The 15,391-nt window shown below is 49.2% G+C and overlaps 1 non-coding gene and 1 pseudogene across 1 annotated transcript; both read right to left on the bottom strand.

Moving 5' to 3' along the window:
- Window positions 1–12,949: 12,949 nt before the first annotated feature.
- Window positions 12,950–13,128, bottom strand: LOC139279065 (U2 spliceosomal RNA; annotated as a pseudogene).
- Window positions 13,129–13,253: 125 nt separating this feature from the next.
- Window positions 13,254–13,451, bottom strand: LOC139279154 (U2 spliceosomal RNA). Its single transcript, XR_011596409.1, has one exon. It is a non-coding gene; the product is annotated as a U2 spliceosomal RNA (small nuclear RNA).
- Between the last annotated feature and the right edge of the window lie 1,940 nt (window positions 13,452–15,391).

The raw sequence follows: 15,391 nt of genomic DNA, 5'->3' as shown, positions 1-15,391 counted from the left end.
CATTTCCGTGTGCATGCCCATCACCCTTCTTCTGAAGGCCATCCCATCGAGGTCATTATCTGAGTCCTGTGGTGCAAAACTCATCTGTGAATTCGCCTCCGGGGAGCTGGCATTGCACTACCCTATCCCCCTGGTCTGGCTGCAGCCCTCTCAAGCCCAATGACTCACCATGTGCAGATCTCGCCTTTATACTACCCTCTAAAGTCCACGGGGTGCATTTTCTGAGCTGGTGTCTGCGGGTGTCTCTCTTCCTCCATCAGTGTGTTACCCATGTTCAGGGACAGGCTGGACTGCTGGCAGTTCTTGGATATCTGAACGCAGAAAGGCACAAGGGTCGGGTTGTGGTGAGGGGAGGGATGGGAAAGCAACATACTCATGCATTCATCACCAGCTGCGTGTAAGTGAGCAGAGATTGTGGCAGGAGGGGGAAGTGCGATGTGAGAAGAAAGATTAGGTATGAGCATTTCATTATCAGCAATACTTTCAACCTCGCCGCTCGCCACACACTCAGTCACAGCTCCTCCAATTATTTGCAACACTGGTTCCTCCAGCTCGGTTAGAATCTCAATCCTGGCTTGACCACCTCCCATCTGCTGTTGCTCGCGGAGGTGGTACGCCACCTTGACCTACAAGAGAAAGGGAAGTGTGTGAGTGAGTGTAGTGCAATGTGTTTGGGTGATGTGCCTGTCATGGGTGAATAGCTGTCAGTGTGTCCGAGGTGCGAGATGTGGGTGTGAGTGTTGCTTCAGTGGTAAGTGCGTGCGGGTGAGGTGAAGCTATGATTGTGAGGTATGAGTTGTGAAGGCTAGAGATTGTTGGTAGGTGAGTGATGGTGGGGGTGCATTGAGCAGTGTGTCAGGCTTGTGGTGCAGATGGTGGGATATGGCATTTGCTGAAGCCTTCACTCACCTTGAGCAGCCGTGTGAGGTCATTACACTTTTTGCAGCACTGGATCCAGGTCCTGAGGACAACACTCGGCGCTGTGACTCCCAGACCTTCTGCTGATTACCCTCGAAGGCCTCTTGCCCCTATGCAAGTATAGGACATCCTGTTGACTTTGGACCCCCAGGACCAAGGCCTCCAGTTTGGTATCTGAGAAACGTCTCCCCATTGCTCCAGGGTATTGAGCCATGGCTTCTTCTCTCCTGACAATGAGCTGCTTCTGCAACAAAGCACCTCCCCTTTAAAGTAGTGGAGAGAGCTTCGGCCGAACTTTAATGGCCAGTAGACTGCACCCGATAGTCTCCCCCCACCCCTGACGCCGTTGAGTGCGAAGCCATTCAGCGACTTTAGTGTCCAGATCAGTGCTGCAATCACATTAATGAGCAAAGGGCACCAATTTTGCATGCTGCCTACACCACTTCGAATGGGCACAGGAAATAGCGCTGGGCACATGGTGCCCCTGCCCGTTTTGAGGTCTTATCCAATTTCAAGGCACAGGTATTTATAAAGATAAAGTTACATAGCTTAGTTGGAATTTAGCAATCCTCTTACATTATTTGTTTAGCACTTACTCGCCCGATAAGAAAACACTTCCATGACCAAACGGTGTGAAACTGGCCAGCAAAATGGGATTTACTGCTGAATCGCTGAAGACGTTAGTGTAAAATGCTCCTTCACAGGACAGGCCAGAGTGACTGCGACATATGGCAATATTGCCTGAAGGGTAACTGCACCGTAAGTCAAGGATAACAGTTTAATTGAGAGAGTTATCACTCCCAACCTAGGATTAGTTGAAAATGCTGCATAATGCCTGGTTAGCTATCAACCTCACACACACCCTCAGCCACACCTCCCCATTACCCTCACCCCGACCCTCCCCATCACCCTCACCCTCACCCTGACTCTCCCCATCACCTTCACCCCGATCCTCCCCATCACCCTCACCCTCACCCTGGCTCTCCCCATCACCCTCATCCTGACTCTCCCCATCACCTTCACCCCGATCCTCCCCATCACCCTCACCCTCCCCATCATCCTCACCCCAACTCTCCTCATCACCCTCACCGTCACCCTCAGCCTCAACTTCCCATCACCCTCACCCACATCCACACCATCCCCCTCATCCACAAACTTCTCCTTTCCCTCATCCACACCTTCCCCCTCCCCCTCTCCTTCATCCACACCCTCCCCCTCCCTCATCCACACCCTCCCTTTCACCTTCTCCGATGTTCCCTCTAATTTTTGGGGGGAGTACACGGCCCCTTTAACAGGCTGCATGGCCCATTCACATTTCCGTGCATGCACGGTCTTTCCATTGTGAAGCTGGTAAGCGGCCTGCACAGGACCTCCAGACTGTTGCTCAGCCACGCAGCTGAATGGGAACATTGACCCTCACTCGTACCCTCCCCCTCTCCCTCACACTCTCCCCATCACGCACACCCTCCCTCTCCCCATCACCCTCACCTTCAACCTCCCCTCTCCCTCCTCCTCTCCATGACCTTATCCTCTCACCCTCCCTCTCCCCATCACCTTGCCCCATCACCATCATTTTCGGGTTGGAAATCGGTGGTTAGTGGTGTGTCACAGGGATCGGTGCTGGGACCACAACTGTTTACAATATACATAGATGACCTGGAAGAGGGGACAGAGCGTAGTGTAACAAAATTTGCAGATGACACAAAGATTAGTGGGAAAGCGGTTTGTGTAGAGGACACATAGAGGCTGCAAAGAGATTTAAATAGGTTAAGCGAATGGGCTAAGGTTTGGCAGATGGAATACAATGTCGGAAAATGTGAGGTCATCCACCTTGGAGAAAAAAAAACATTAAAAGGGAATATTATTTGAATGGGAAGAAATTACAACATGCTGTGGTGGAGAGGGACTTGGGGGTCTTGTGCATGAAACTCTTTTCGAGTTTATCTGTAAAACATAAAACATTAAACCGTGCCACCCGCCCTGGATGACACAGCAGACATTTACAAGGCCCCTTTTTTTCTTTTTTTTTTCTTTTTTTTTGGGGCGCTAAAATCAAATTTTTTCCGGTGCCCCCTATAAAAGGGAAGGGGACACTAAAAGCACCGGCAATTAAAACAAATTAAACTTTAAAACGTAAAATCAAATTAAAATTTGGTTGCCGGGCGTGATGATGCACTCCAGTCCCTCCGGTGCCCACCTCTCGCGGAAGGCCGCGAGCGTACCGGTGGACACCGCGTGCTCCATCTCCAAGGACACCCTGGACCGGATGTAAGAGCGGAAGAGAGGCAGGCAGTCAGGTTGAACGACCCCCTCGACAGCCCGCTGCCTGGACCGGCTGATGGCACCCTTGGCCGTGCCCAGGAGCAGTCCTACGAGGAGTCTTGTGCATGAATCCCAAAAAGTTATTTGCAGGTGCAGGTAATCAGGAAGGCGAATGGAATGTTGGCCTTCATTGCGAAAGGGATGGAGTACAATAGCAGGGAGGTCCTGCTGCAACTGTACAGGGTATTGGTGAGGCCGCACCTGGAGAACTGCGTGCAATTTTGGTCACCTTACTTAAGGAAGGATATACTAGCTTTGGAGGGGGTACAGAGACGATTCACTAGGCTGATTCCAGAGATGAGGGGGTTATCTTATGATGATAGATTGAGTAGACTGGGTCTTTACTCGTTGGAGTTCAGAAGGATGAGGGGTGATCTTATAGAAACATTTAAAATGATGAAAGGGATAGACAAGATAGAGGCAGAGAGGTTGTTTCCACTGGTCGGGGAGACTAGAACTAGGACGCACAGCCTCAAAATACGGGGGAGCCAATTTAAAACCGAGTTGAGAAGAAATTTCTTCTCCCAGAGGGTTGTGAATCTGTGGAATTCTCTGCCCAAGGAAACAGTTGAGGCTAGCTCATTGAATGTATTCAAATCACAGATGGATAGATTTTTAACCAATAAGGGAATTAAGGGTTATGGGGAGCGGGCGGGTAAATGGAGCTGAGTCCACGGCCAGATCAGCCATGATCTTGTTGAATGGTGGAGCAGGCTCAAGGGGCTAGATGGCCTACTCCTGTTCCTAATTCTTATGTTCTTTTTATGTTCTTACGGCTAAGGGGATCAAGGGCCATGGAGAGAAAGCAGGAAATGGGTACTGAGGGAATGATCAGCCATGATCTTATTGAATGGCGGTGCAGGCTCGAAGGGCCGAATGGCCTACTCCTGCACCTATTTTCTATGTTTCTATGTTTCTATCACCCTCCCTCTCCCCATTTCCCTCCCCATCACCTTCCCACTCCCCATCACCCTCCCCATCACCTTCCCACTCCCCATCACCCTCCCCCATCACCCTCCCTCTCCCCATCACCCTCCCTCCCCGCCATCACCATCACCCTCCCTCTCCCCATCACCTTCACTCTCCCCATCACCCCCTCTCCCCATCACCCTCCCTCTCCCCATCACCCTCCCTCTCCCCATCACCCTCGCCCATCACCCTCCCACTCCCCATCACCCTCGCCCCTCCCCATCACCCCCCCTTCCCATCGCCCCCTCTCCCTATCACCCTCCCTCTCCCCACCACCCTCCCCCCATCACCCTCCCTCTTACCCATCTTCCTCCCCATCAGCATCACCCTCCCTCTCCCCATCACATTCCCCCATCATCATCACCCTCCCTCTCCCCATCTCACTCTCCCATCACTCATCACCCTCCCCCCCATCACCTTCACCCTCCCTGCCCCCATCAACCTCCCTCCTCCCATCACCCTCCCTCTCCCCATCACCCTCCCTCTCCCCATCACCCTCCCTCTCCCCAGCTCCCTCCCCGTCCCATCACCCTCCCTGTCCCATCACCCTCCCTCTTCCCATCACTCTCCCTCTCCCCATTACCTGCCCATTTTAACTGCCTGCCCACCAGGACAGGTAATGCCAGAATCTACCCCCTAACCTCCATTTCCTGACTGACATCATCTTTACTGTTACCCTCTCTAACCTTGATGATGTCTGATACTATGGGCCTTTATCTTAAAAAGAATTACTTGGTTGAGGGTCCAGATTCACTGTGCCAAGTCATTGTGCCACCAAGCTTCTCCCATTGTTACACCTGAACATCCCATTATCAAACACAACACACAGCCCAGTGTTACTGACCGACAGCGAAATACGATTGTATCAATGTTTCAAGGATACTAAATGATGGACGATCCATCGTTTAATGAATAATGTAGTTTCCGTAACGCAGGGTTCTCCATTTTTAGAACTGGGATTTTAGGCATTCCATTCTTTAGAGCAAACACCTCTAACACCGGGATGTGTGTCCTGGACTTAGGTCCGGTTTTGGCCTCTTCATAATGTAGGAGAATAATCGGCTTGTTAAATCCAAATGTCACCATATTCTTTCTTTGCGATTTTCTGAATAGAAAATAATTTTTCATATTCTTTGAATAAATCAATGTTAAATGAGGCCCATAAGTTACGATTCACTTTATAAATGTTGCTACATTACTGGGGTTTGGTGCAGGGGAAGGTACCTGTGTCTCTGCGTCCCTTGTCCGAGAAACATAGGAACAGGAGGAGACCATTCAGCCCCTCGAACCTGATCCCCAATTCAATGAGGTCGTGGATGATCTGCGTCTCAACTCCATTTACATCCCTTTGCTCCATATCCTTTGATACCCTTAACTAATAAACACCTATCAGTCTCAGGCTTGAAAGCTTCAATTGTCCCCAGCATCCACAGCCTTTTGGGGGAAGAGAGTTCCAGATTTTCATCACAGTTTGTGTAAAGTAGTGCTTCCTGATTTTCACTCCTTTTTGGCCTGTGCTCCCTTGTTCTGGATTCTCCCACTAGAGGTATTAGGTCCTCCCCATCCACTCTGTGAAATCCTTTTAACAATTTAATCACCTCAATGAGATCCCCCCTCAACTCAAGGGAACACAAGCCAAGTTTATATAACCTGTCCTCATAATTTAACCTTTTAAGCCCTTGTCTCATTCCAGTGAACCTGCGCTGCCCACCCACCCTCCAAGGTTAATGTATCCTTCCTGAGGGCCTGTGTCCTGGTCAGCTCACAGAAGCACGAACAACTTCCTAATCACACTCTTGATGCTCAGAGCTGTCTGATATTTAGCCTCACTGATCACACGTGTGATTAGTTTGGTCATCGCTTACCATAGCTTCTTGGCGGACCATCAGCGTTAAGGCAGGAGGTGAGGGAGAAAGCCAGGCCAACCACAATCAGACCATGAATGGGAAGGTTGTTAAATTCATGGGACAAAACCAATACTATGAATTTTCATTGGAGCGTTGGCTGGGCAATTGGTCTTCCAATCACAGCTGAAGGGCAATCTATAAATATGTCCTTCCAGCTTTGAGAACTAAGTGGACTAAAGAGAGGAAATGGGAAGTGGCAAGAAAGGGAAAAATAAATAAATGAGTTGGGAGAATCTGCTCAGGAACACTCCACGTGGGAGAGAGTAGGGCCAACACCAAGCCTCTCCCGAGGAGCCATTGCATTAGAAAGAAAGACTTGCAATTATATAGCGCCTTTCACGACCCCGGACGTCTCAAAGCACCAATGAAATACTTTTGGAGTGTAGTCACTGTTGTAATGTGGGAAATGTGAGTAATGTAGCTAGTCCCCTGGATAACTTTGTAGAAAAAGCAATCCATTGGTGAACCTCTTCCAGGAAACTTCTCTGGGACAGTCAATCTCCTTAATCAGCTTCTTAATCGCTCTCTCTCTTTCTATCTCTCTCGCTCGCTCTATCTCTATCTCTCTCTCTCTTATCTCTCTCTCTGTAGAACATTATTAGTCAACATCTTGACAAAGACACCCCATGAACAGTTTTCTCTATTGATTGCGAATTCCCACCAATCTCCTTTTGCACACTGTCAGCAGGCAGGTCTCCCAGACCAAGTATGAAGATTAGATGCACAGTGAAGCTCCACTGCTTCATTGGCTTGGCGTTTCCATTTCCTCTGCGAGTGACGGTTAATGCCATTGCAGGCAGTTTCTGGCCCTGCACTCAGGAGACTGGTTTCATAGAAAGAAAGAATTTGCATTTCTATAGTGCCTGTCACGGCCCCAGGACATCCCAAAGGGCTTTACAGCTCATGAACCTCTTTTGAAGTGTAGTGTTCAGGAAATGCTGCAGCCAATTTGTGCACAGCAAGCTTCCACAAACAGCAATGACCAGATTATTTGTTCTTCATGATGAAGATTGGCCAGGACACCGAGAACACCTCTGCTGTTCTTCGAAATAGTGCCGTGCGATCTTTTACACCCACCTGAGGTTTAACGTTTCATTAAAAAAATGGCACCTCCGACAGTGCAGCACTTCTTCAGCACCGCACTGGAGTGTCAGCCTGGATTATGTGCTCAAATCCCTGGAGAGGGACTTGGACCCACAACCTTCTGACTCAGAGGCGAGAGTGCTACCCACTGAACCGCAGCTGTCACTGACATCATTACTAGCAGCTGCATAGTAATAGAGCTCAATAGTGAGCATTCACAGAAAGAACGACCTCTTGAATCAGGTAGTGGAGGGTTACCAGACCCTGGCATCCACCATTGAGGGCAACCAGGTAGAGAGGGCAGTTAAAATTGAGCCAGGTTTGGACGGGAATCCAATCTACATTATGGTAACAAGCCTTAGGAGCTAAAAGCTTTCCAGGCTTCAGGCCTAGGTTGCCTCTCTCCCCAAACTCCTCCCTCACACTGATCTCATCACTCTGTAAAATGGCCCCCATTATCTCCGGCAAAGAGAGGGAGACAATTGGTTAGGGAATGGAGAAGGAGTTTGGGTTGAGAATCAAACCCAGTAAGCGCCGGAACAGATTTGCTACAACCTTTACAATCAATCTGACCTTCAGGGCTGGTGCCCAACCCATACCCAGATACCAACAACGCAGTCCACGACGCAGTGGCAGAAAGCATGTTCCAACCCAAACCTCGGCGGACATTTGCATCCAGGATTAACCAGATAAGGATCTGCTACCCCAGGTGATTCATCTGTTGCAGCACCAAGGTAATGGGCCATGGGGGTGGGGGGGCTAAGGATGTGAGAGAGGAGACACACACACACACTCCCAGGACTGTGGGTGGTGTGTAAAGGACTGTGGGTGGTGCGTACAGGACGGTGGGTGGTGTGTACAGCCTAACTGGTCGCTGTCCTGGAGGGAGTGACCAGCCGGCTGAAGAGACACAGTTTGGGTGGGCAGAGAAATGACTGGCTTTACAAATAAGCATCTACTATAAAATCATACAATGATACAGCACGGAAGGAGGCTACTTGGCCCATCGTGCCTGTGCTGGCTCTTTGGTAGAGTGATCCAATCAGTCCCACTCTCTGCTCTTTCCCCACAGACTTGCAAATTTTTCATTTTCAAGTATTTATCTAATTCCCTTCTAAAAGTTATTATTGAATCTGTTATATATGTAAACTTGTATATACTCTGTACAGCCACCAGAGGGCTCATCCCCTGCAGTCCCGAGGGATTCCATAATCCCTTGGAAGCACAGGTATTTAAGGAGGCCTCACAGGTTGGAGAGGCACTCTGGAGACCTGCAATAAAAGACTACGGTCACACTTTACTTTGAGCTCACAGTATTCAGTCTGACTGTTTCTTCATACATAACAACTGGCGACGAGATACAGATAGCAAACCCAAAGATGCAGAGAATAGTGGGCATCCTGGAGAAATTCTCGGAGGGAGATGATTGGGAAACCTTTGTGGAGCGACTCGACCAATACTTCGTAGCCAACGAGCTGGGTGGAGAAGAAAACGCTGCCAAATGAAGGGCGATTCTCCACACCGTCTGTGGGGCACCAATGTATGGCCTCATGAAAAATCTGCTTGCTCCAGCAAAACCCACGGAGAAATCGTACGATGATTTGCGCACACTGGTCCGGGAGCATTTGAACCCAAAGGAAAGCGTTCTGATGGCGAGGGATCGGTTCTACACCTACAAAAGGTCTGAAGGCCAGGAAGTGGCAAGTTATGTCGCCGAGCTAAGACGCCTTGTAGGACATTGCAAATTTGAAGGATATTTGGAGCACATGCTCAGAGACTTTTTCGTACTTGGCATTGGCCACGAAACCATACTTCGCAAACTTTTGACTGTAGAGACCCCAATCTTGAGTAAGGCCATAGCGATAGCCCAGGAGTTCATTGCCACTGGTGACAATACTAAGCAAATCTCTCAGCACACAAGTGCTGCTACAAGTACTGTGAACAAAGTAATGTTGTTTTCAAATCGCAACATACAGGGCAGGTCACAGATGCCTGCAGCTGCACGTCCGCAGATGTCTCAGAGTCCATCATCAAGGATGATGAATGCAAGGCCATTAACACCTTGTTGGCGCTGCGGGGGTGATCATCGTTTCCATTCATGCTGCTTCAAAGGGTACATTTGCAAGGGCTGTGGAACAATGGGACACCTCCAACATACGTGCAAGCGAGCTGCAAATCCTGTTAATCCTGCAAACCACCATGTTGCAGAGGAGGACAGATCCACGACAGATCACGACGAACCAGAGCTCAGACCGAGGAGGCAGAGGTATATGGGGTGCACACATTTACCACAAAGTGTCCCCCAATAATGCTGACTGTTGAACCGGTGTCAATGGAGCTGGACACGGGCGCGAGCCAGTCCATCATGAACAAAAAGACTTTCGAAAAATTGTGCTGCAGCAAGACCTCAAGGCCAGTCTTAACTCCAATTCGCATGAAACTAAGAACTTACACAAAGGAACTGATTCCCGTAATCGGCAGTGCTACTATAAAGGTCTCCTACGATGGAGCGGTGCACAAGCTACCACTCTGGGTGGTACCGGGCGATGGTCTCATGCTGCTCAGCAGGAGCTGGCTGGGAAAGATACGCTGGAACTGGGATGACGTCCGAATGCTATCGCCCACTGACAACACTTCGTGTGCCCAGATCTTAAACAAGTTCCCTTCGCTGTTCGAACCAGGCATCGGGAAATTCCAAGGAGCAAAAGTGCAGATCCACCGAATTCCGGGGGCGCGACCCATTCATCACAAGGCAAGAGCAGTATCGTACATGATGAGAGAAAGGGTAGAGATCGAGCTGGACCAGCTGCAACGAGAGATCATCATTTCGCCGATCGAATTCAACGAGTGGGCCAGTCCGATTGTCCCAGTCCTCAAGGGAGATGGCACCGTCAGAATCTGTGGTGATTACAAAGTTACTATCAATCATTTCTCCCTGCAGGACCAATACCCACTACTAAAGGCTGACAACCTCTTTGCAACGCTGGCAGGAGGAAAGACGTTCACGAAGCTGGATGTGACTTCAGCCTACATGATGCAGGAGCTGGAGTAATCATCGAAGGGCCTCACCTGCATCAACACGCACAAAGGCCTCTTCATTTATAACAGATGCCCGTTTGGAATTCGATCAGCGGCGGCGATATTCCAGAGAAACATGGAAAGCTTACTGAAGTCGGACCCACGCACCGTGATCTTCCAGGGCGACACCTTGGTTACAGGTCGGGACACAGTCGAGCATCTGCAGAACCTGGAGGAGGTTCTTAGTCGACTCAAGCGTATGGGGCTCAGGTTAACATAAAAACATAGAAAATAGGTGCAGGAGTAGGCCATTCGGCCTTTCGAGCCTGCACCACCATTCAATAAGATCATGGCTGATCATTCACCTCAGTATCCCTTTCCTGCTTTCTCTCCATACCCCTTGATCTCTTTAGCCGTAAGGGCCATATTTAACTCCCTCTTGAATATATCCAATGAACTGGCACCAACAACTCTCTGCGGTAGGGAATTCCACAGGTTAACAACTCTCTGAGTGAAGAAGTTTCTCCTCATCTCAGTCCTAAATGGCTTACCCCTTATCCTTAGACTATGTCCCCTGGTTCTGGACTTCCCCAACATCGGGAACATTCTTCCTGCATCTAACCTGTCCAGTCCCGTCAGAATTTTATATGTTTCTATGAGATCCCCTCTCATCCTTCTAAACTCCAGTGAATACAGGCCCAGTCAATCCAGTCTCTCCTCAAAAGTCAGTCCTGCTATCCCGGGAATCAGTCTAGTGAACCTTCGCTGCACTCCCTCAATAGCAAGAACGTTCTTCCTCAGATTAGGAGACCAAAACTGAACACAATATTCCAGGTGAGGCCTCACTAAGGCCCTGTACAACTGCAGTAAGACCTCCCTGCTCCTATACTCAAATCCCCTAGCTATGAAGGCCAACATGCCATTTGCCTTTTTCATTGCCTGCTGTACCTGCATGCCAACTTTCAATGACTGATGTACCATGAGACCCAGGTTTCGTTGCACCTCCCCTTTTCCTAATCTGCCGCCATTCAGGTAATATTCTGCCTTCGTATTTTTGCCACCAAAGTGGATAACCTCACATTTATCCACAATATACTGCATCTGCCACGTGTTTGCCTACTCATCTAACCTGCCCAAGTCAGCCTGCAGCCTTTTAACGTCCTCCTCACAGCTCAAACCGCCACCCAGTTTAGTGTCATCTGCAAACTTGGAGATATTACTCAATCCCCTCATCCAAATCATTAATGTATATTGTAAATAGCTGGGGTCCCAGCACTGAGCCCTGCGGCACCCCACTAATCACTGCCTGCCATTCTGAAAAGGACCCGTTTATCCCGACTCTCTGCTTCCTGTCTGCCAACCAGGTCTCTATCCACGCCAGTACATTACCCCCAATACCATGTGCTTTAATTTGGCACGCCAAATCTCTTGTGTGGGGCCTTGTCAAAAGCATTTTGAAAGTCCAAATACAATACATCCACTGGTTCTCCCTTGTCCACTCTACCAGTTACATCCTCAAAAAATTCTGGAAAATTTGTGAAGCAGGATTTCCCTTTCATAAATCCATGCTGACTTGAACCGATCCCGTCACTGCTTTCCAAATGTGCTGCTATTTCATCTTTAATAATTGATTCCAACATTTTCCCCACTACTGATGTCAGGCTAACCGGTCTATAATTACCCGCCTTCTCTCTCCCTCCCTTCTTAAAAAGTGATGTTACATTAGCTACCTTCCAGTCCATAGGAAGCGATCCACAGTCGATAGACTGTTGAAAAATGATCACCAATGCATCCACTATTTCTAGGGCTACTTCCTTAAGTACTCTGGGATGCAGACTATCAGGCCCCGGGATTTATCGGCCTTCAATCCCATCAATTTCCCTAACACAATTTCCTGCCTAATAAGGATTTCCTTCAGTTCCTCCCTCTCACTAGAGCCTCGGGTTCCTTAGTATTTCCGGAAGGTTATTTGTGTCTTCCTTCGTGAAGACAGAACCAAAGTTTTGGTTAACTGGTCCGCCATTTCTTTGTTCCTGGCACCTGAAGTGGAGTTCCTGGGGAGGAGGATCGCGGTGGACGGCATCAGGCCCACCGATTCAAAGACTGAGGCAATCGAGAACGCACCGAGGCCACAGAACGTGACGGAGCTGCGGTCGTTTCTAGGATTCCTGAACTATTTTGGTAGCTTCTTACCGCGTCTCAGCACACTGTTAGAACCACTGCACGCCTTACTACGTAAAGGGGACGAATGGGTATGGGGCAAAAGCTAAGAAAATGCCTTTGTAAAAGCTAGACAATTGTTATGCTCAAACAAATTGCTTGTGTTGTATGGTCCATGTAAGCGTTTGGTACTAGCATGTGATGCGCGTCATATGGCGTTGGGTGTGTATTGCAGAAAACTAATGATTTTGTGAAATTGCAACCGGTTGCTTATGCATCCAGGAGTCTGTCTAAGGCTGAGAGAGCCTACAGCATGATTGAAAAAGAAGCGTTAGCATGTGTCTATGGGGTAAAGAAAATGCATCAATATCTGTTTGGGTTAAAATTCGAATTGGAAACTGACCATAAGCCACTTATATCCCTGTTTTCCAAGAGTAAGGGGATAAATACGAATGCATCGAGAGATGGGCGCTCATGTTTTTTTTTAATGTCCAATTTCTTTCCAGATCAACTCTAACGCCAAAGATCACTTTGCGCCAATATATTTGATCTTAGGCCAAAAGACCGAGAGGCGAAGTTGCACCGTTCCTGGAAATATTGCAATACCAGGTCGGTGCATGGAGTGGACGGGGCAAGCCCCTGATCCAGCTCCCTGTCCAAAAAACAATTTAATATCAGGTCCCCAAAGGGGATATTAAACTGATAAGAACAGATACTACACTTGATCTTAGCCAAAACGCCGAGAAGCTCATGTTTTTTTTAAAATGTTTTATTCGTTGCCAATCTTTCCAATTCTTTGTCAGATCAACTTGTCAGATCACAAACGCCAAAGGTCACCTTGGGCCCATTCAAGGATCACTCTGCGCCAATGCTCTTAGCCAAAGCACCGTTCCTGGAAGTACTGCAATACCAGGTTCGTGCCATGGAGGTGGATGTGTGCTCCCCACCCACCTCCTATTTCCAAAAAGCATAGGAGAACCACCTTCCTGATCCAGGGAGAACCACTTTCTGGTCATGGTTACTCCCCTGTCAGGTCAGTTACGCATGATCTTAGCCAAAAGGCCGAGAAGCTCATGTTTTTTTTTTATTCATTGCCAATCTTTCCAATTCTTTGTCAAATCACAAACGCCAGAGGTCACCCTGCACCTGTCAAGGATCACTCTGCGCCAATGCTCTTAACCAAAAGGCCTAGAGCCACTGCACCGTTCCTGGAAGTACTGCAATACCAGGTTCGTGCCATGGAGGTGGATGGGTCAGGCCCCCCACACACCTCCGTGGAGGTGGATGGGTCAATCCACCCCACCCACCTCCTATTTATTTCCGAGAAGCTCATGTTTTTTTTTTTAATTTTTCGTTGCCAATCTTTCCAATTCTTTGTCAAATCACAAACGCCAGAGGTCACCTTGCACACATCAAGGATCACTCTGCGCCAATGCTCTTAGCCAAAAGGCCGAGAGCCACTGCACCGTTCCTGGAAGTACTGCAATACCAGGTTCGTGCCATGGAGGTGGATGGGTCAGGCCCCCCACACACCTCCGTGGAGGTGGATGGGTCAAGCCACCCCACCCACCATACAACTACACCATCCGCCACAGGCCAGGCACAGAAAACTGCGCCGTTGCTCTCAGTAGGCTGCCATTGCCCACCCATGGGGTGGAAATGGCGCAGCCCGCAGATTTAGTCATGATTATGGAAGTATTTGAGAGTGAGCAATCACCCGTCACAGCCCGGAAGATTAAAACCTGGACGAGCCAGGATCCCTTATTGTCCCTTGTCAAAAACTGTGTGCTTCACGGGAGCTGGTCCAGTGTCCCAGTGGAAATGCAGGAAGAGATAAAGCAGTTCCAGTGGCGCAAAGATGAAATGTCTATACAGGCAGACTGCCTTCTGTGGGGTAATCGGGTAGTGGTTCCCAAGAAGGGCAGAGACACCTTCATCAGTGACCTCCACAGTACCCACCCAGGCATCATAATGATGAAAGCGATAGCCAGATCCCATGTGTGGTGGCCCGGTATCGATGCGGACTATGCACCCAGGGAGGCGCCACTAAGCTTATGATCTTGGCCCGCCAAACCATGTTCTCGGGTCCATGTCAGCTATGCAGGCCCGTTCTTGGGTAAAATGTTCCTTCTGGTTGTAGATGCGTATTCCAAATGGATTTAATGTGAGATAATGTCGGCAACCACGTCCACTGCCACCACTGAAAGCCTGCGGGCCATGTTTGCCATGCACAGCCTGCCTGATGTCCTGGTGAGCGACAACGGGCCATGTTTTACCAGTGCTGAGTTCAAAGAATTCATGACCTGTAACAGGATCAAACATGTTACATCTGCCCCGTTTAAAACAGCATCCAATGGTCAGGCAGAGAGAGCAGTGCAAACCATCAAGCAGGGCTTGAAGAGGGTAACGGAAGGCTCACTGCAGAATCGCCTATCCCGAGTCCTGCTTAGCTACCGCACGAGACCCCATTCGCTCACTGGCATCCCACCTGCTGAACTGCTTATGAAAAGAGCACTTAAGACAAGGCTCTCATTAGTTCACCCCAATCTACATGAGCAGGCGGCTCCAACAAAGTCAATATCATGATAGTGCAAATGTGTCATGCGAGATTGAAATTAACGATCCTGCATTTGTATTGAATTCTGGACAAGGTCCCAAATGGCTTCCTGGCACTGCTGTGGCCAAAGAGGGGAGCAGGGTGTTTGGAGTCAAACTTTCAAACGGACTCATTCACCGGAAACACTTGGACCAAATCAAACTCAGATTCACGGACTATCCTGAACAACCCACCTTGGACCCTACCTTCTTTGACCCCCCAACATACACACCAGTGGCAACCGACATCGCGGTTGGCTACGAAGCAGAACTCATCATCCACAGCAGCCCAGCAGGACTCACCACACCTGACAGCCCAGCAAGGTCAGCTGCACAGCAGTCCAGCGAAGGCCCAACAGACGATTCACCAATACCAGCATTTGCCCCGAGACGATCAACCAGGGCAAAAAGGGCCCCAG

Source organism: Pristiophorus japonicus, chromosome 13, assembly GCF_044704955.1.
Source record: "Pristiophorus japonicus isolate sPriJap1 chromosome 13, sPriJap1.hap1, whole genome shotgun sequence".
Lineage (NCBI taxonomy): Eukaryota > Metazoa > Chordata > Chondrichthyes > Pristiophoridae > Pristiophorus > Pristiophorus japonicus.
The sequence above is the reverse complement of the archived record's forward strand: the minus strand, read 5'-3'. Positions and strand labels throughout refer to the sequence as shown.